The following is a 21,441-nucleotide window of genomic DNA, read 5'->3' as shown; positions in this document are numbered from 1 at the left end:
GCTTAAGCAGTTCTGAATAGTTTGTGCTTTCTCCACAGTTCCCTCAAAGTGCTGTTTGGTTCTAGCCTTTTCCTAGATCTGGCTTTTAAAAACCTTTTTTTTTTTTTTTTTTTTCCCTTTTCCCCATAGTTTGAGCACCTCGATGAATGCATTGGGCTACTTGCAATATTAATAACTCATGTCGTTCTAACCTTATGTTCCTGATAAAGGAATTCTCTGCTGTTTAAGGCTCTGGGATGAATAATGGCTGAGTGTTTCTATTGTCCTCTTAAAATGGAGATTACTATATGTTGAATCACAACAGAACTACTTTTTTATAGGCTGTGAATAGCATAAAGGCCCATCATGTTATTCCAGGCAGCGCCAACTGAATGGATAATGGGAAGCCAATTATTATAAATAATGCCTTGTTTCCTTTTGGCCCTGTGCAAACTTCACAGAGCCAGATTCTGTTCAGAGCCGGGAGAGTAAAGGAGACTGTGCACGCCCACACCTAGCACAGTGCCTGGCCCAGGTCAGGGCCGCATCATAGCCCAGTCCTAATCTGATCTCAGCTGTGGTGCTGTAGTTTTGCCTTGTCTTTTCCTTCACTATGATTTTGCTGGGATAAGGGTTTGCAGACAACCATCATTTCCCATTCAGATTCTTTGATAGGGCTGGGGCAAGCTGGATTGGACAGGGGTATGAGTTCAGGCCACTTTGCAGGGCTCCTGGGAACCCAGCTGGGTGAGCAGAATGCTGCTTGGTGAGTCTGGTTGCCGTAGAACTGGAGGAGGAAGAAAACAGAAAGGAACATTCTAGCAGAGTAGACAAGGTTGGTCTGAGAGAAGAGCCAGGGGTGGTTGGGGAGTATGGGTCTAGCATTCAGAAGCCAAGAGGAACAGGGTCTGCTGCCATGTGGGAATGGGATTGGGTAGGATGGAAGGAAGAAGCACATGGATGAGGTGAGTTGCCAGAGATTCGGCTGGGTAGGTGGTGATGCCCTCAGCAAGAATGTTCATACTGAAAGCTCTTGCAGAATGAGGCTGTGTTTTCCAAGCCTCTCACGTGCTGATGGAATAAGCCCCAGATTCTTTCATCATCTCCCATTGCAGAGAGTGGGACTTGGAGGAAGTTTACCCATTTTCCTCTCTGGGCCTGAGTATCATGGTTTGCAAAAGGAGGATGCTGGGCTACACGTTCTCTAAGAGGTGTGTGAGTGTGTGTGTGTGTGTGTGTGTGTGTGTGTGATTAATAATGATGTGAGGCAGTCTCATGTAAAAGCAATTTTTTTTTTCTAGGCGAACATAGTCTTGAAGCCATGAACTTTCTACTCCTAGCCATGTTTTTATTTTGACATCTGTTGCTCTACACAGACTTCTTTGTAACTCCCAGCTACTAGCAATTGAAATTCTATCAGCGCTGGAGTCTAGGACCAAACTGAGTGAGCAGCAGGAAGCATAATTTAATATGGATGCTTTGCTTAACACTGTACATTTTTATGGAAAAAGCAATACCTACTCCAAAGCTGGCATTCTGAAATTGGATGACATATCCATGGTTTTCAGTGGACATATGACACATATCCATATGTCAGAGCATTGGTGGAGGGAAAATAAATTTTTTAGGGTAGGAGCATATTTAGATTTAATACATGTCAAGGAGTGCCCTGTCCTTTAAGGTATAGGCGTACAGAAGGAGTAGCAAGCAATCAAAGGCATTTTGATTTTTTTTTTTTATTTTTTTTTTTTTTTTTTTAATTTTATTTTATTTTTAAACTTTACATAATTGTATTAGTTTTGCCAAATATCAAAATGAATCCATCACAGGTATACATGTGCTCCCCATCCTGAACCGTCCTCCCCCCTCCCTCCCCATACCATCCCTCTGGGTCGTCCCAGTGCACTAGCCCCAAGCATCCAGTATAGTGCATTGAACCTGGACTGGCATCTCGTTTCATACATGATATTTTACATGTTTCAATGCCATTCTCCCAAATCTTCCCACCCTCTCCCTCTCCCACAGAGTCCATAAGACTGTTCCATACATCAGTGTCTCTTTTGCTGTCTCGTACACAGGGTTATTGTTATCATCTTTAAAAATATGGAACGCTTCACGAATTTGCATGTCATCCTTGCGCAGGGGCCATGCTAATCTTCTCTGTATCGTTCAATTTTAGTATATGTGCTGCCGAAGCGAGCACAGCATTTTGATTTTAAAGTACTTTTTAAAGAAGTATCAAGTTAATCCAACTGACTGTCCTTTAGCTTGCATTTCATTGCTGCTTCTCTTTACCCTGCCAAGAGGATTTTTGCCCATCCTGAGTCTATATCAACCCATTACTCTGTCTACTGCCTGTTAGCTGTCCTCCTTCATAGCTATCACTTGGCGTAGATCATTGAAGGGGAATTTAATATTAATAGTAGGAAGGAGTGTAGACATCTTTAATTCAGGAGCAAGATGTAGACTTGGAAATATAGGCTTGAGAGTCACCAGGATATAGATAGTGATTTAATTTAAGGTAACAGATGAGATCAGAAGGGGAGGAGAAAGATCTGGTACACAACACCAATGTGAAAATTGAACATACGGACAGGGGATGAAGGGCCTGCAAGGCAAGCCAAGAAGGAGACTTGAGAAATCTCTAAGATCACTCAGAAGCCAAGGAATTAAGTATTTAAAGGACACTCAGTTGTGTCTATTTGCGACCCCATGAACTCTAGCCCTCCAGGCTCCTCTGTCAATGGAATTCTCCAGGCAAGGATACTGGAGTGGGTAGCCATTCCCTTCTCCAGGGGATCTTCCTGACCCAGGGATCGAACCCAGGTCTCCTGTATTGCAGGCAGATTCTTTACTATCTGAGCCACCAGGGAAGCCCATTTAAAGGGAAGACTGGTCAATTCTATGCTTGCTGAGTGGTCGCTTAAGAAAAGAACTAAAAGAAACCCATAGTTTAGCAACATGGGATCCATGGCAGGAAAAATTCCAATACAGATGAGGACAGAAGTTGAATGAGTTAAGGACAAGAAAAGTAGTGATCAATCTCATTTCACTCTTTCAGTTAATGTGCCCATGAGGTGGGCTGGAGTGTTTGGACAATAACCTGTGAGAAGAATGGAGATAAGAGGATTTTCTCTTTATGGGGAGAAGTGAGGCTTGTTTAAATGCTGATAGGAAGAGACCAATGGAGAGGAAGGTTGAAGACAGAAGGAAGAGGGGTAACTGGCAAGCACGAAGTCCTGAGAAGGCTGGAGGGCTGAAGACCCAGGGGAAGGAATGCCCTGGAATAGGAGACTGGGCGAACTGGGAGAGGGAGGGATGCAAGTAAAGGCTTCATAACAGGGGGATCAGCCCATCCCTTTGTGATGGCCTCTTTTGCTTCTATGGAATAAGAGATAAGATCACCCCCTAAAATTGGAATAGAAAAGGATGCAGGAGCATGGAGAAAATTAGCGAAAGCAGCAATGGGAAATTGGGGCCAGGTACCCAGGGAACTGGGGAAAGGATGGCTCAGCTAACCTTGGAAACCATCTGTTAGTCTGGGATTATACTATCTTCTGGAGCAGAGCTCAGCAGCCAAGATGGAACATGGTTTGTGACATTGGTATAAGGTGTCATGGGTTGCATTGTGTCCCCCAGGTTCATATGTTGAAGTCATAACTCCCAGAATATCAGAATGTGACTTCTTTGGAAATAAGGTCCTTGTGGATGCAATTAAGATGAGGTCATAGGGCGCTAATCCAGTGTGACTGTTGTTTGGTTGCTGAGTTGTGTCCGACTCTTTGCAACCCCATAGTCTGCAGCATGCCAGGCTTCCCTGTTCTTCACAGTATCTCCAGGATTTGCTCAAATTCATGTCCATTGAGTTGGTCATGCTATCTCACCATCTCTTCTGGTGTGACTTGTGTCCTTATAAGAACATGGAATTTAGACACAGACACATGCCCATGGAGAGAATGCTAAGAAGGCAGGGATTGCGGTGATACTTCTACAGGCCAGGGAACACTTGTCAGCACACCAGCAGCAGTGAGGGGAGGGTCGTAGGATGGACTCTCACTCGTAGACCTGCTCTGCAGATACCCTGGTCGTCCTGGGCTTCTGACCTGCAGACTGTGAGTCGGTACATTTCTGTCCTCGGAGACACTCGTCAGCAGTACTTTGTGCTGCCGTCCTGACACACAAGTACAAAAGGGAGCCAGGGGTGTTTATTTTTCTTTTCCCTTTTTTTTTTTTTCTTTTGCATCTTCAAGTTGGTTGTAAAGGACTTCAGACAAACATTTTAAGCGCACATTATGAAAGTGTTGTAAAGAAATAGCTCAAGGAATCCAAGATGAATCAGGAAAGAAGGCAAAAAAATAAAATATCAATAGGAGAGAAAACGTATAAAGAAAAAATAATGAGGAAGTTTGGAGTTGAAATGTTCTTTCAGGTCCTACAGTTGTAACTGCGAATAGTTCCTAGGACCTTAGTTTCTGAGAAAATCTCAACCCTCCTCAGAAGTTTCCTGTAAAGGTTAATCTTAGCCTCCAGGTTCTTGCTAAAATGATCACTATGTTACTCCTCAAATTAGAACTCAGCTTAGATCATAGCCAAGGTATTTGCAAATAATCATCTCTTGTTAGGCACTGACTTCCATTTACATACTGTAACCACAGATCGAATATATTCTCAGAGGGACTTTCAAGTTATCTGAGCTGTGTGAGTCTTCAAAGGGCTGTGTGGCTTCATGTGGATTTAATAGGCTCTTGGCCCCGTGTGTGATTCAGCATTTCCTAGGTTCCAGTTCTCAGAGAATTTGCTCATTAGCTTCGAGAGACAGTTTTGAATGGAATAAAATAAAGGGGAGAGTGGGTTGTGGTTTGAAAAGCTGCTGTGATTAAAATCATAAGGACAGCTGCTGTTCAGTGTCACTCAGTGTGGATAAAGAAGTGCTTGCTGTCAGAAAGCCACTGGGCTGTAAATTTTGTTTATTGTACAACTGGCCGCTTTCTGCAGAGTTTAAAGTTTTAGGAAGAGTACATGAATAGACCACATGGAGCCAAACCAAGTTCCTCTTTTTTAAAATCTTCCTTGAAAAAATAACAGTTTTTTTCATTGAAAAAAATTTGGAAAATACATGAAAGTAAATATAAAAAGCGGATAATTGATCTCTTGACTTTTAACCTTTTGAATGCCTTTTGATTTGGTCTCCACCCCACCATTCATATAGGCACAGGCATATTTTTATGAACTTAGAAGCATATTATAATAGTTTTTTTAAAATTGAAGTATAGTGCCTTTACAGTGTTGTGTTATTTCCTGCTATACAGCAGAGTGAGTCAGCTATGTATGCATATACATATATCCCTTCACTTTTGCATTTCCTTCCCATTTAGGTCACCACAGAGCACTGAGTAGAGTTCCCTGTGCGATACAGCAGGTTCTCATTAGTTATCTTTTTTATCAGATCAGATCAGATCAGTCGCTGAGTCGTGTCCGACTCTTTTCGACCCCATGAATCGCAGCACGCCAGGCCTCCCTGTCCATCACCCACTCCCGGAGTTCACCCAGACTCAACTCCACTGAATCAGTGATGCCATCCAGCCATCTCTTCCTCTGTCGTCCCCTTCTCCTCCTGCCCCCAATCCCTCCCAGCATCAGAGTCTTTTCCAATGAGTCACCTCTTCACATGAGGTGGCCAAAGTACTGGAGTTTCAGCTTTAGCATCATTCCTTCCAAAGAAATCCCAGGGCTGATCTCCTGCAGAATGGATTGGTTGGATCTCCTTGCAGTCCAAGGGACTCTCAAGAGTCTTCTCCAACACCACAGTTCAAAGGCATCAATTCTTCGGCGCTCAGCCTTCTTCACAGTCCAACTCTCACATCCATACATGACCACAGGAAAAACCATAGCCTTGACTAGACGGACCTTTGTTGGCAAAGTAATGTCTCTGCTTTTGAATATGCTATCCAGGTTGGTCATAACTTTCCTTCCAAGGAGTAAGTGTCTTTTAATTTCATGGCTGCAGTCCCCATCTGAAGTGATTTTGGAGCCCAGAAAAATAAAGTCTGACACTGTTTCCCCATCTATTTCCCATGAAGTGATGGGACTGGATGCCATGATCTTCGTTTTCTGAATGTTGAGCTTTAAGCCAACTTTTTCACTCTCCATTTTCACTTTCATCAAGAGGCTTTTGAGTTCCTCTTCACTTTCTGCCATAAGGGTGGTGTCATCTGCATATCTGAGGTTATTGATATTTCTCCCAGCAATCTTGATCCCAGCTTGTGTTTCTTCAAGTCCAGCGTTTCTCATGATGTACTCTGCATATAAGTTACATAAGCAGGGTGACAATATACAGCCTTGACGAACTCCTTTTCCTATTTGGAACCAGTCTGTTATTCCATGTCCAGTTCTAACTGTTGCTTCCTGACCTGCATACAAATTTCTCAAGAGGCAGGTCAGGTGGTCTGGTATTCCCATCTCTTTCAGAATTTTCCACAGTTTCTTGTGATCCACACAGTCAAAGGCTTTGGCATAGTCAATAAAGCAGAAATAGATGGTTTTCTGGAACTCTCTTGCTTTTTCCATGATCCAGCGGATGTTGGCAATTTGATCTCTGGTTCCTCTGCCTTTTCTCAAACCAGCTTGAACATCAGGAAGTTCACGGTTCACATATTGCTGAAGCCTGGCTTGGAGAATTTTGAGCATTACTTTACTAGCGTGTGAGATGAGTGCATTTGTGCAGTAGTTTGAGGATTCTTTGGCATTGCCTTTCTTTGGGATTGAAATGAAAACTGACCTTTTCCAGTCCTGTGGCCACTGCTGAGTTTTCCAAATGTGCTGGCATATTGAGTGTAGCACTTTCACAGCATCATTTTTCAGGATTTGAAATAGCTCAACTGGAATTCCATCACCTCCACTACCTTTGTTCGTAGTGATGCTTTCTAAGGCCCACTTGACTTCACATTCCAGGATGTCTGGCTCTAGGTCAGTGATCACACCATCGTGATTATCTGGGTCGTGAAGATCTTTTTTGTACAGTTCTTCTGTGTATTCTTGCCATCTCTTCTTAATATCTTCTGCTTCTGTTAGGTCCATACCATTTCTGTCCTTTATCGAGCCCATCTTTGCATGAAATGTTCCTTTGGTATCTCTGATTTTCTTGAAGAGATCCCTGGTCTTTCCCATTCTGTTGTTTTCCTCTATTTCTTTGCATTGATCGCTGAAGAAGGCTTTCTTATCTCTTCTTGCTATTCTTTGGAACTCTGCATTCAGATGCTTATATCTTTCCTTTTCTCCTTTGCTTTTCGCTTCTCTTCTTTTCACAGCTATTTGTAAGGCCTCCCCAGACATTTTGCTTTTTTGCATTTCTTTTCCATGGGGATGGTCTTGATCCCTGTGTCCTGTACAATGTCATGAACCTCATTCCATAGTTCATCAGGCACTCTAACTGTCAGATCTAGGCCCTTAAATCTATTTCTCACTTCCACTGTATAATCATAAGGGATTTGATTTAGGTCATACCTGAATGGTCTAGTGGTTTTCCCTACTTTCTTCAATGTAAGTCTGAATTTGGCAATAAGGAGTTCATGGTCTGAGCTGCAGTCAGCTCCTGGTCTTGTTTTTGCTGACTGTATAGAGCTTCTCTGTCTTTGGCTGCAAAGAATATAATCAATCTGATTTGGTGTTGACCATCTGGTGATGTCCATGTATAGAGTCTTCTCTTGTGTTGTTGGAAGAGGGTGTTTGTTATGACCAGTGCATTTTCTTAGCAAAACTCTATTAGTCTTTGCCCTGCTTCATTCCGTATTCCCAGGCCAAATTTGCCTGTTACTCCAGGTGTTTCTTGACTTCCTACTTTTGCATTCCAGTCCCCTATAATGAAAAGGACATCTTTTTTGGGTGTTAGTTCTAAAAGGTCTTGTAGGTCTTCATAGAACCGTTCAACTTCTGCTTCTTTAGCGTTACTGGTTGGGGCATAGACTTGGATTACTGTGATATCGAATGGTTTGCCTTGGAAACAAACAGAGATCATTCTGTCATTTTTGAGATTGCATCCAAGTACTGCATTTCAGACTCTTTTGTTGACCATGATGGCTACTCCATTTCTTCTGAGGGATTCCTGCCCGCAATAGTAGATATAATGGTCATCTGAGTTAAATTCACCCATTCCAGTCCATTTCAGTTCGCTGATTCCTAGAATGTCAACATTCACTCTTGCCATCTCTTGTTTGACCACTTCCAATTTGCCTTGATTCATGGACCTGACATTCCAGGTTCCTATGCAATATTGCTCTTTACAGCATCGGACCTTGCTTCTATCACCAGTCACATCCACAGCTGGGTATTGTTTTTGCTTTGGCTCCATCCCTTCATTCTTTCTGGAGTTATTTCTCTATTGATCTCTAGTAGCATATTGGGCACCTACTGACCTGGGGAGTTTCTCTTTCAGTATCCTATCAGTTTGCCTTTTCATACTGTTCATGGGGTTCTCAAGGCAAGAATACTGAAGTAGTTTGCCATTCCCTTCTCCAGTGGACCACATTCTGTCAGATCTCTCCACCATGACCTGCCCATCTTGGGTTGCCCCACGGGCATGGCTTAGTTTCATTGAGTTAGACAAGGCTGTGGTCCTAGTGTGATTAGATCGACTAGTTTTCTGTAAGTATGGTTTCAGTGTGTTTGCCCTCTGATGCCCTCTTGCAACACCTACCGTCTTACTTGGGTTTCTCTTACCTTGGGCGTGGGGTATCTCTTCACGGCTGCTCCAGCAAAGCGCAGCCATTGCTCCTTACCTTGGACGATGGGTATCTCCTCACCACCGCCCTTCCTGACCTTCAACGTGGGATAGCTCCTCTAGGCCCTCCTGCGTCCGCACAGCCATGGCTCCTTGGACGTGGGGTTGGTCCTCCCAGCCACCACCCCTGGCCTCAGGCGTGGGGTTGCTCCTCCCAGCCGCTGCCCTTAGTGTATATATGTCAATCCCAATCCGTCCCACCTCCCCTTCCCCCCTCCCCTTGGTATCCATATGTGTATTTTGTGTATCAGTGTCAACCCACTCCAGTACTTTTGTTTGGAAAATCCCATGGACGGAGGAGCCTGGTGGGCTGCAGTCCATGGGGTCGCGAAGAGTCGGACACAACTAAGCGACTTCACTTTCACTTTTCACTTTGATGCATTGGAGAAGGAAATGGCAACCCACTTCAGTGGTCTTGCCTGGAGAATCCCAAGGACGGCGGAGCCTGGTGGGCTGCCGTCTATGGGGTCGCACAGAGTCGGACACGACTGAAGCGACTTAGCAGCAGCAGCAGCAGCAGTCTTTATTTCTGCTTTTCAAATAAGTTTATGACATTTTTCTAGATTGCAAATATATGCTTTAGTATACAATACTTGTCTTTTCTCTTTCTTGACTGACTTCATTCCATGTGACAGTCTCTAGGCCCATCCACGTCTCTCCAAATGGCGCAATTCCATTCTTTTTTATGGCTGAGTAATATTCCATTGTTATAATACAGTTTTGAAACTTGCTTTTCAGTTAACATTATATCCTTTCTACATTCTCACACCATGAAAGATTATTTCAGTGGTGTTCCAAGGCCCATTCCTATAATTTAATCTTTTCTTCTCCTCGGAAACTTAGATTGATTCTAGATTTTTGCAAAGACAAATGAGTCAATATACATTTTCATGTGTATAAATATATATGTATATGTGTGTGTGTATAAAGTTTGAGGTTTCTGTAATTGCAGTTGAATCTGTTGTAGTTCATCCAGAAATATAGTGGGGCGGTGGAGGGAACACTTCCAAATTCCAAGTCCATCAAGCTGAATTCTTTAAATACGAGGCCTGTTAGCAGGAGAGCACTGCCTGATTTTCATTTCCGTGACAGGCCAAGATTTGATACCAGCAGAACACCAGCGGGAGGTGGCTGCCCAGAGAAGGGGTCAAGTGCAGACTGTTATTGTATGTAATAGGATGGGGGCCTCAGAAGCTGCGTGGCTTCCCCTCTATGAATCCAGGCCGTGCCTCATGGGAGAAGCAGGTTGTGGTGGGGTGGGATTTTTTTCTTCCCATCCTCTCAGTTCCCTCATGATGGAAAATTCATAAACTGTTCCTGGTGACAGTTGTGCAAAATGAAAAGCTCCGTGAATGTGTGGAGAATAGATTATCCTGACTGCTGGTAAGCATTTGACAAATTGGGAGTTTTGTCATACATCAGAGAACAATGGAGGGAGAATAAGGAGCGATGGGCATCATATAAATACAACACACCTGACGGCTCCCGGTGACATGTATCTTCTGGCGTGGTGGGGAGGGGGAGGCACAGGGAGAGATGGGTGGGCGGTGGGCAGGTCGCTGGCATCTGTGAGGCTGCGGGGCGCATCCCACCATCAAGGCCCCCTTTCACTGAGTGTTAGGAGGAGTCAGCTTGTTTAGGGTCACGCACATCACAGTTTTTTGAAGTAAAGAAATTTTCCCCACGAGTCTGATGTGGGGGTGTCCCTGAAGTCACCAAGGGGCTGAACAGAGTCTCATGTGCTCCGGTAAGTGGACGAATAGCCCAGTTGGAGCTGGATCTTGAAATCCATTCACATGGGGATGGACCAATAACAGGGAGGGGTGGGGACAGAGAAATGCATTGGTTTCTTTCCTGGCCACCTGGCCTCGCACACACCATCACCAGTCAGAAGGGGATGCTCTCAAGTGAGGAAGGATGGTTTGGAGAGAGTGTTGAGTTGCTTTCATTCCTGAATATCTCAGCAATGAGTTACAGGAAGAACAGATAGATCCTGCAGAGGTGGCTGTGGGGGCAGAACGGCCTCAGAGGGCAGGTGGGGCTCCAGGGCACAGGGAGGAGCAGCTGGTAGACCTGACATCAGTCTTCACTCTCTTTTCCCAGTGGTGTGACCTCTGATAGGTAAGTGACTTGACCTTTTTGAGCCTCAGTCATCTGACCTATATAATGGGATGGTGGTTCCTGCTCCAGGAGTAATATTGTGAAGATTAAATGAGATAATATGAGAAAAGTGCCTGCTTGCCTACTAAGATGACTCTGAGCAAAAAGACAATAATGTGTTGGTGAGGATGTGGAGAAATTGAAACCCTCATACATTGCTGGTACAAATTTAAAATGGAGCAACTAGTTTGGAAAAGTTTGGGAGTTCTTCAAAACGTATAGAGTTATGATCTGTTCTAGTGATCCTGCACTTAACTATATACCCAAGAGAAATGAGAAGGTTCATCCACCGAAAAAAATTGTACTTGGATGTTCACAGCAGCGCTATTCACAATAGTCCCAAAGTAGAAAGAGCCCATTTGTCTATTAACTGATGAATGGATACATAAAATGTGGTATGTCTATACAAGGGACTATTACTTGACAATAAAAAGGAATGAGATTCTGATATATGCTACAACACGGATGAATCGTGAAAACACACGGAGTGAAAAGAGTGAGTCACAGAAGACCATGTAGGCTATGATTCCATTTATAGGAAATATCCAGAATAGGCAGGTCTGCAGAAACAGAAAGTAGATTCGTAGTTGCCAAGGGCTGAGGGGTTAAGGGACAGTTGGGAAGATGATTGATAAAGTGTTTGGGGTTTCTTTTGGGGAGTGATTAAAATGCTCTAAAACCAGCTATGATGATGGTAGCACAGCTCTACAAATATGCTAAAATTTACTGGGTTGAACACTGGATAAATTGTAGAGTATGTTAATTATATCATAATAGAAGTTTTATTCCACCCCCAACCACCGCCCCATTAAAAAAAAAAGCTTAACAGGGTGTCAGTTTTCAGATTTTTAAGTTCAAGCCTTCCTATTCCTCCCGTTAAAATATCTGGTCAAAAGAGAGACAGTGAGCCTTCATTTAAATCAAAAGTACACCCCAAGGGCTACGCTCCATGTGGAGTGTGTTCCATAAAAAGTGAAATTGTTAGTCACTCAGTGGTGTCTGACTCTTTGCAACTCCATGGACTGTAGCCTGCCAGGCTCCCCTGTCCATGGAGTTCTCCAGGCAAGAATACTGGAGTGGGAAGCCATTCCCTTGTCCAGGGGATCTTCTCAACCCAGGGATCAAACCCTGGTCTCTTTCGTTGCAGGCAGATTCTTTACTGTCTGAGCCACCAGGGAAGCCCCACAAAATCCAGGGTATGGACTGAAATCCAGTTTTGATCACCTGGATTCCTTCCTCACACCTCAGGGCAGCACTCCCATTTGTTTGGGTCTGCATTAAGCCCACGGTGCCACCTTGCCAAAGAACCTGGGGAAGAAAGCTGTTGTTTAAAAGAAAGAAAGTTCTTCCCACTGTCTAGCTCAGGTCTTCCCACTGTAATTGAAGTCGGCGTCCCACCGCCTAGGCGTCTATGGCATCCTGGCATCTGTTGAGGCTTGGATGCCTGGAGTCAAATGAAATAAGTGCCTCTTTGGAGAACGGTTCCTGGAGGCCACTGCACATTTGTCACATGTCAGTGGGATCTGCATATGGATGTGAAATGTATATTTAAAAATGTGCACACACTCGGCTGCACACACATTTTGCTCCGAATGTGTTTATTCAATTGCCCATCACAGACCCGCCCTGGGGGGGCTGGGCTGACCTATTTACCTGTGCCTGCCAGCCCATAGGCCCCCGTATGTAAACATCCCCTGACCACCCTGCTCCTTTCCCCACCCCCTAGAGGGAGGGCAACTGGAAGGTTCTGCTGTGCAGAGGGTTCCAGCTCTAAAGATGGATTTCTCACCTTGACTGAAAGGAGCTGGCAGCTCCCACTTTCTGAGACAGCAGTCAAGGAGCAGAGTGAGCCCTGGCTTGGAGTCCGTGGAGTTGGTGAATCCTGGCTGCTTCGCTTAGTGGCCGTGAGACATTGGGTATCACAAGTGACCTCTCTTGTTCTCAGTTTCCTCAATGATAATGGATCTAGGTCCACCAAGGACCTCAACATTTGGAGAATTCCTTTCTCATGTGCCTATGAGGAGTAAAAAGTTGCCTCCAGGATATTAGAATCTTCTGATTCACCTCCCCGATTGGGTCCAGGGATGGCGTCTGGGACTAGGATACACAATCCCATTCTAAAGTCCTGTACCGAACTCTGACTCTGTCCTATACAAAGTCATATGGTGGTTTTTAAACATGGCCCCTGATTCTTTGCCATTCCTGTCATTGAGAACTAGATTCTCTGCTCTTTTCCCTGGAATCGGGGCAGGCCTGTGACTGCTCCTTCCCCTTGAGAAAAGCGGGAACCTTGTGTCTTCCCAGGGTGGTCTCTTGGGACCCTTGTTTCTTCCAGAGATGCTGTTTCTCAGAACTCACTCTCTCAGCACTGAGAGGCCTAGGTCACATGGAAAGGCCCCATATTAGTGTTGCAGGTGACAGTCCCAGCCAAGCTGACCTTCAGCCAGCCCAACCCAGGGACCAGACGTGATTGAAATGTTCCAGCTTCTTGTTGGAAATGCATTCCAGCCCTGGGCCATCCACATGACCCCTGGCTGTTTGAGCATTCCTGGTGATGTCCCATACATTGTAGAGCAGGGCATGCCATCTCTGCTGAGTCCTGCTCAAATTTCTGATACTCGGAATCCGTGAGCATAGTAAGATGCTTGTTGTGTTATGCCACCATGTTTTGGAATGTTTGCTACTGTGATGACTGTTTGCACCCCCCCACCCCAATTCGTATGTCAAAGCCCAGCCCCAAGTGTGATGGTATTTGGAGGTGGGTCCTTTAGCAGGGAAATAGGTCGTGAAGGTTGGGCCACCATGATAGGATCAGGCCCTTATAAGAAGATAAAGAAACACAGGAGCACACGCATTCTACCCACCCTACCCCTTTACATGCGTGTACCAAGGAAAGCACCATGTGAGTGTGTGGTGAGCAGGCAGCCTCCTGAAAGCCGAGACAGTCCTCACCAGAACCCACCCTGATCTCAGACTTCCAGAACTATGAGAGCTAAGTGAAGGGAAATGTCTATTGTTTAAGTGATCTAGCCTCTGGTATCTTGTTGCAGCAGCCCAAGCTAAGACAGCTGTGCGATAGTAGGAAACTGGAATACATCCAGTCTGAGCCCTCTTTGCCAGCTGATCTTCTGGTTACCATGGGTGTGGTCTACACTACAAATACACCTCCAGGAAGGAAATCAAAGGTTCACTACCCTTGTGATGTGAGTTATCTTTGCTCTCTTCACAAGAGGCCACTATGATGTGTCCTTTCTAGGGAAAGAGTTGGACTGTGTGTGTGTGCGTCCAGCCAGGATGGTGTGGGGAGTCCACGGGTACAGACACAGAGCTGTCTGGATGACCGAAGCCCCAGGCCCCTTCTCCCTTGCCCACACTGTGCTGTGCAAACAGCTCAGCATTGTTTATCCCCAGTCTTCTTCCTCCCGCCCTGCAACAAATCAAAGCTATTATCCAAGGACAATGGGGGGACTGTGGTACTTTTCATTCTGCAACAGAGGCAAAGCTGACAACAAGAGTATTTATATCACACTGAGGCTTTGCAGAGGCCTCATATTCATTAATGAATTGATCTTTTCTAGCAACAATCCCTTCATGAGGGTGGTATCCTGATCCATGTTCATCATACAAGGGGAGCTAAGGCTGCTGATGATACATGGGACTCCCTAGCTGGGGCCTTGAGGTCTCACTCATTCTAGGGACAGATGAAACCTTGAGGTGCCAAACACAGAGTTTGAAACTTAGAGCTGGGGGTCTGGATGTGCATCTACCCTCTCGATCTTCCTTGTATAGACAGCTTTACTGCTCTGAGTCTCAGTTGCTTTATTGGTAAAATGCGTGGAGGTAAGAATGCCACCAGGGCAGAGTTTTCGTGATGAGTGAGTCATGGGAAGATGCTCTAATGTATGACCCATCTCACTCCTGTTCACTGTTGTTGCTTCTGGGTCTGAGTGAAGATGCTCTAAGTAGCTCTAATTGCAAGAGAGATCAGCCCCTGTGCTGAGGGTGAGGGTCAGCAGGACAGAGAGGGGACCCTCCCCCAAGTCCCCCAGGACCATGATGATGATGAAGGCCCTGCAGCAAAGCAGACACCCATGGATCCCTGTCCCCTTGCACTCCCCCTTCCCTGCACCCCCAGCCCCTGTGTTAATCTGTTGCCCCCTACCCCATCTCTCCACCTCCAGCACCCTCATATGATGGCAGCCTCAGTCATTCAGGGTTTATTTTGTTGCTGTGTGTTCAGGAAGTGTTTTAGTGTTGCTCCAGTGTGAGGATTGTCAGTGATGACTGATAAAAAGGCCTCACCTAGGACAGCCTCCTGCCTAGCCCCGCTCAGCCTCTGAATCGCGGTTTTGGTAGACACACCAGCATACTTGTGTCCAGTCTGAACATCATCCCACCTGTGGTCGATGGCTCAGCTGTAACCTCTAGTTTCCAATGGTCTTGATGTCAGTGCTGCGCAGAATTGGATTTTTTTCTTCCATTTTTTTTTAATTGTGGTAAAACACATATAACAAGCAATTTATTATAGTGACGATTTTTCAGGTCAGTAGTGTTAAGTTCATTTATATTGTCTTGTATCCAGTCTCCAAATCTTTCATCTTGCAAAACTGATGCTCTATACCCATTAAACAGCATCTCCCCACTGCCCCCTCCCCAGCCCCAGCAACCGTCCTTCTACTTTATGTCTCTTCGTCCATTCTAAGTATCTTGTATAAGTGGAATCACACAGCGTTTGTCCTTTTGTGATGACTTATTTCACGTAACAGTGTCCTCAAGGTTCACCCATGTTGTGGCATGTCTGCATATGTCACTGTGAAGTTAGGTGCAGGACAAACAACAACTGTGTTTATCCCGGGATGGACAGAGGTCCCAGGGAAGTGGGGGTGTCGGGGGTGTGGTCCCAGTCAAGGGAACTCAGGCTCCAGAGAGGAGCTGAGGGGGCTTACGATCCCATCTGAGTCAGCACATCTCACGCTGCAACATGCATGGGCATCACTGCAGGGCCTGTGAAATGCAGACTGATTCTGTAGGTCTGGGGTGGAATCTGAAATTCCAGGTTTCTAGTAAGTTCTCTGGTGATGCCTTGCTGACAGTCCACCAACTGTTGGACAAAGGTGGACCCACCTCCTTTAGGCTCACTGGCAATCTTGATCTACATGTGTAGATTCCCAAGTCTTGGGCCACATCTATAGAATCAGACTCTCTGGGATCAGGGCCCTGGACCCTGCATGATGAACACATTTTCTGGTTATTCTGATGTGTCCTGGAACCTGATAACTTCTAATCTGTGGATCCAGATATTGAAGGTTCTAGGCTCCTGTACGAGGAGGAGACTCCTTTCTTGGTATCTACATATCACTTCAGAGCAGTGCCCCAGTGGATGGTTTCCATGCCAGGAGGTCAGTCTTTGCCCACACTTTACGTTGGGGCTGACTTCTGAAAACCTCAGTTCTTTAAGTCAGTCTTTCACAAACTTTAGCAAGAGCATCCTTTGCTCTAAAGTCTGAAGTATATTTGGATAAGATAGTGAGACATCTGTGAAAATGGAGGGTGAGAATTGAGGCATGAGCTCATCCATGATTCTGTACCCAGCCCTTGACCTTTCTGCGGAGACACCTGAAAAGTGAGTAAATTAATACCAGCAGGGAGTGACAAGGGCCCGGAGAAACATGGTTTTTCTCCCTCAGGGGCTGATGAGCAGAGCTGGGCCTGGGAGGTCAGTGCTGCTAGGTCTTGTCTGGCTTTTGGATCTCTTTGCCTGCCCCTATGCAGGGGCCTTCCCTGGTGGCTCAGAGGTTAAAGTGTCTGCCTGGAATGAGGGAGACCCGGGTTCCATCCCTGGGTCGGGAAGATCCCCTGGAGAAGGAAATGGCAACCCACTCCAGTACTCTTGCCTGGAGAATCCCATGGAGGGAGGAGCCTGGTAGGCTACAGTCCATGGGTTAGCAAAGAGTCGGACACAACTGAGTGACTTCACTTTCACTTTCACATGCTGGGGCCAAGAGCCCCATCCCCAACTGCAGGCCATGTCCTAAGGGTCAGTCCTGGCCTGAGGCAAAGATGGATGGAGCCCGACTGTGGGGCATGGATTCAGCCACTGGGCCTGACTCTGACCAGGTAACCTATCTTCACGGGCTCCAAGGCAGGTATAAATGCATTATTTTTTTCCCCCAGCCTTCTTAAGGTACCATTGACAAATAAAATTGTAATATATTTAAAATGTATAATATGATGATTTGATATACGTATGCACTGTGAAAGGATTTCTTCCATTGATTTAGTAATCTGTCACCCCATGTACTTACCTTCTTTGTGTGAATCCTCTTAAGTTCTACTCTCTTTGTCGATGTCAATTGTATAACTCAATATTGCAACTAGACTTACCTCATTGAGATCCTCAGACCTATACCTGAAAGTTTATACACTTTTACCAACCTCTCCCTATTTTCCCCAGTTCCCCAACTCCTGAAACCACCATTCTACTCTTTTTCTATAAATTCAGCTTTTTAATTTTTTCTTTTAGTTTCCGCATATCAGTGAGTTCACATCATATTTGTCTTTCTCTGTCTAGCTTCTTTCTCATAAGCCTGGTGCCGTCCCGGAGAGAGAGAAAAGGGTGGGGCATTTTTGTCCCTGCCTTCCTCTTCCTCACCCCCTTTTCCTTCCAACAAGCATATCCTGAGGATCCACTGGGTTCTGGAGGGCACACATTCCCAGGCATCGAGGGGGAGACTGGACTTGGTGACTTCTCAGTGTTCTCATGATTCTGAGTGTATAGGATCTTTTATACTGTGTGTGGGGGGCAGGGACAAGGGATTTCACCTAGCAAGTGGCTGGAGGCGGGGCGGGGGCAGAGCGGACCATGTAGATGGAAAATAGGAGAAGTTCCAGGAAGAAAATGGACTGACTTGGTGAGACCAGTTAAGGAAGGGCCTAGGCAAAAGGGTAGCAGAGTTAAGGAGTTGTTTTTGTTTTGTTTTTTTTACTCGATGTGTCTTCATTGTTCCGCAGCAGCTTTGGTGCAAGGGGATTCTTGAGCTCCTCTTGGCAGCGGTGAACCTTTGGTGTTCATGAGTCATGTAGAGAACAGAGCTGCCTGGCTGTGGGGACCTTAGGGGAGTTTATTGACTTTGATGGGTTTCTGGGCCAAGGGGAGCTGGAGCTCAGTCATCTCCACCTAGCTCTTTGGTGGATGCGTGCACAAGGTAAATAGGAGGCGAGAGCCTCCTTCCAGTGCCTTCTTTTCAGTCCTCCCTTTTCACCACCCTAGCCTCCCACACTGGAAAGATCATTAGCATTAGAACGCAGAACAAGAAGTGCTTCTGGGGCATTGTCCTAGGAAATTGCTCACTCTCTTTTCTTCATGAGCTAAAACTAGTGTCCATGAGCTCCTGAGGGTTTAGACAAATCAGATTCCCTGTCTCCGACAGGACTCTGGCTTGGCTGCTCAACTCGGACCATAAAGATAAAGCAGTAATTCAGATGAGTCTCAAAACTGGGCAGGCCCTGCATATCAACAGGGACAAAAGGGAAGGCAAAACATTGTAAACCGGGCAGGTTCTCGCCACATGACTGCTTAAAAGGCCTGGAAATGCAGAGGCGGGAGAAACACGGGAGATGTATTAACTTGGGCATTGTTGACTAACGGCCATCCAACTTCAGCAGGAAGTCCAGATTCAGCCCCGTGAGTGCCTGAAGCCACTTGCCTTGAACCTCATGGGTGCTGCAAGGCTCAGAACTGCTTGTGCACCCTTGGGTCTCCTCAGTTTTCTTTCAGCTTTTTTATATCCAGTGCCTTCTATTTGATTTGTTTGTACACATATGTTTTTACAGTGAGACAAAGGAAAAAGGATATGGTGGTCTTGTGGCAGCTGTTAAGTCTGCAGTTCCTCAGGGAGCCCTGGGTTGAGAAGAATTGGATATCCACAAAGGAAGGGAGTCTAGTCCGAAAGGTGGGAAGAAAGTGATTACTCACTGTTGGTTCCAATTCCCTCTCTCCTCTGTGTACTGGGAAACTCATCTAGGGAGACAAAGCAGAAGTGCCATTCTTGTCCATCTACTGAGTGAAGGTTTGAAATCTAACATTTATCTCAGTCACCAGGTTCTACCTCTCATTGTATTCCACCCATGTTCTCATTCATTTCAGAAGCTCACGCACTGCTCATCTGGCATGAGCTCTGAAAACATAGATCATGTTGCACCCCTGCTTAAAATCCTGTAAGAGTGCCTGTTGCACATAGGATGGCATTCAAACTCTGACTGTGGCCTGAGAGGCCGGCCTGATCGAACCCTGCTTCCCTCTCAAAACTCACCCCGTCTCCTCCCTGCCAGGCATAGTGCTCCAGCTGCACTGGCTCCACTTCTTTCCCTGGCACTCTTCAAGGTTTTTCTGCTGGTTTGCATTTGTTTTTTTCCCTTTCTGGAATGTTCTCTCCACTCTCTTGGCAGACCAATGCTCCTCATTTTGGTCTCAGCTCAGATATTTCTCAGGCCAGTCTAAAGGATCCTCTCCCTCCCCGCTTCCTACTGTTACTGTCTCTCATCGCTAAACAGTAAGCTCCATGACAGTGAGAATTTCTCCAGCACCCCGTGCTGTTCATGGCAGGTGGTCACTTCTCAATAAACAGTTCGTGGGTAAACGAATAACTGAATGAAGGGATGCTCTGTCCCCAGCTCTGCCTTGGGACTTTCCAGATTTGGAACATACAGGACATTTGTTATCTCTTAAGTCTTAAACATTTGCCAAGGTACCTGGAACTGTGTACCATTTTAATTTTTCACATAAAGAAGTTAAGTCTTAAAGAGGTTATTCAATCTGCCCACAATTGCATCAGTAATCTTGGAATAGCCTGGAATGGTGACAGGTTGGAACTGACTATAAATCTCCTTGCTCTTTGTCCATCTACTATTTGGTGTTGCTTAGGGGGTAGCCAGGAATGCTGGCTGTCCAGTGGGTCATAAGTCATTTTAGCAGAAAAGATGAATAGCAAAGTGGGAAATATATGTGGGACCACACAGCATGGGGGCCAAGCCTGGCTCTACACTTTTCTGTGTGACCTGCCAAATGTCTTACCCCTCCTGTGCCTTGGTTCTTCCATCTGTACAATGGACATAATCGTACATTTCTTACAGAGTTGTCATGAAATTTAAATGAAAGAGAATGTAGGAAAGCCCTTTGAACAAGCATCCGGCACAGCTTGGTGCTGCATAGTAAGTGTTTACTACTCTAGTTACCGCTCTCATCTTGTAGCTCACGTGCACTTGGCTGAATTCCCCTTGGGATCTTTAAGGACATCGAATATCATGTAGGGCTCTGGAAACTGCTCCCCCATGTCTGTCTGTCTGTCTCTCTGTCTCAAGACCTATAGGAGCTTTTAGAGGAGTTTCTCTGCTGCGTAGGGTTTTGGAGGCAGTGGTAATGGGCAGCCTATTGTTCGGCAAAGGAACATAAACTTTAAAAGCAGAGAAGGAAATGGATGTGTTAGCGACACAGAGTCATGGGAAAAGCCACCCACTAAATTACATTTCTGCACAAGAAAAGAACTGCCTGCAAAGTGGGAATGAACGACATCAGGGTGGCAAAGACATCAAGAAGTAGAGCCGGTAGCAAGTCATGGAGCCCTGTATTATTTCTAGCATCACGAAAAGTGGGGTTTTATTATTCTTTCCCTAAATGGTCTCCATTCATTTTTCATTGTTGTTCTTTTTATTCACAACCAGTGCAGCTGATGCTCTCTGTCTGTCCTTGTGATCTACCTGGCACAGGCCTTACCCCAGCAGCTTGTCTGGAGGCTGGGAATCTGTAGCTACAGGAAAGAGGGGTCCTGAGGGGTCCTTGGGAATCATTGCACCTAAACATGCTCATTTTCAGATGAGAAAGCTAAAGCCATGATGGAAAGGGCGTTTATTTATTCATTAACTCAAGCAATGATTTATTGAGTTTCCAAGGCCCCGTGCTACGTGCTGGAGAAAGTCGAGAAGTTCTGTAGTTCTGAGGGGAGCACCCACAGTGAACTCTTATCACAGACTACATGAGGAAGATAACACCGAGGGCCTAGGCCTGAGAACTGCAAGTCTTACATTCTAGTCTAAACCACCACTTCTCATCTGAACTGGTGTACTTGCCCAGGCTTCGTTTCCTCATCTGTAAAATGGGGAAGCTGGTGTCTGCCATGTGAATTGCACTAGGATTTTATGAGTATCCAGATAATCATAACGCATGCTTGATGACTTACAAAGCAATTTGTAGAAGATGCTTTTGTTGCTGGTAGGGTTAGCATTTGCAAACAGAGAGTTGAAGCCACTGGAATAATGTAATAGGAAAATGAGAGGGGCTATTGTAAAGGGTCACTTCCCTGGTGGCTCAGTGGAAAGAATCTGCCTGCCATGCAGGAGATGGAGGTTCAATTCCTGGGTCAGGAAGATCCCCTGGAGGAGGGCATGGCAACCCACTTCAGTATTCTTGCCTGGAGAATCCCATGGACAGGAGCCTGGCAGGCTTCATAGTGTTGCAAAGAGCAGGACAC

At 45.6% G+C, this 21,441-nt stretch overlaps 1 protein-coding gene and 1 non-coding gene across 8 annotated transcripts in view; one reads left to right on the top strand and one right to left on the bottom strand.

Annotated features, from left to right (window-relative positions):
- PTPRT (protein tyrosine phosphatase receptor type T) overlaps nucleotides 1–21,441 on the top strand; it is a 1,153,310-nt gene that overhangs the window by 581,673 nt on the left and 550,196 nt on the right. The gene's annotated exons all lie outside the window — the stretch shown is intronic.
- On the bottom strand, nucleotides 2,077–2,182 carry LOC138990585 (U6 spliceosomal RNA). The gene has a single exon (XR_011466712.1). It is a non-coding gene; the product is annotated as a U6 spliceosomal RNA (small nuclear RNA).

This window comes from Bos mutus, chromosome 13 (assembly GCF_027580195.1).
Source record: "Bos mutus isolate GX-2022 chromosome 13, NWIPB_WYAK_1.1, whole genome shotgun sequence".
Classification (NCBI taxonomy): Eukaryota; Metazoa; Chordata; class Mammalia; order Artiodactyla; family Bovidae; genus Bos; species Bos mutus.
This window is presented reverse-complemented; position numbering and strand designations above follow the sequence as displayed.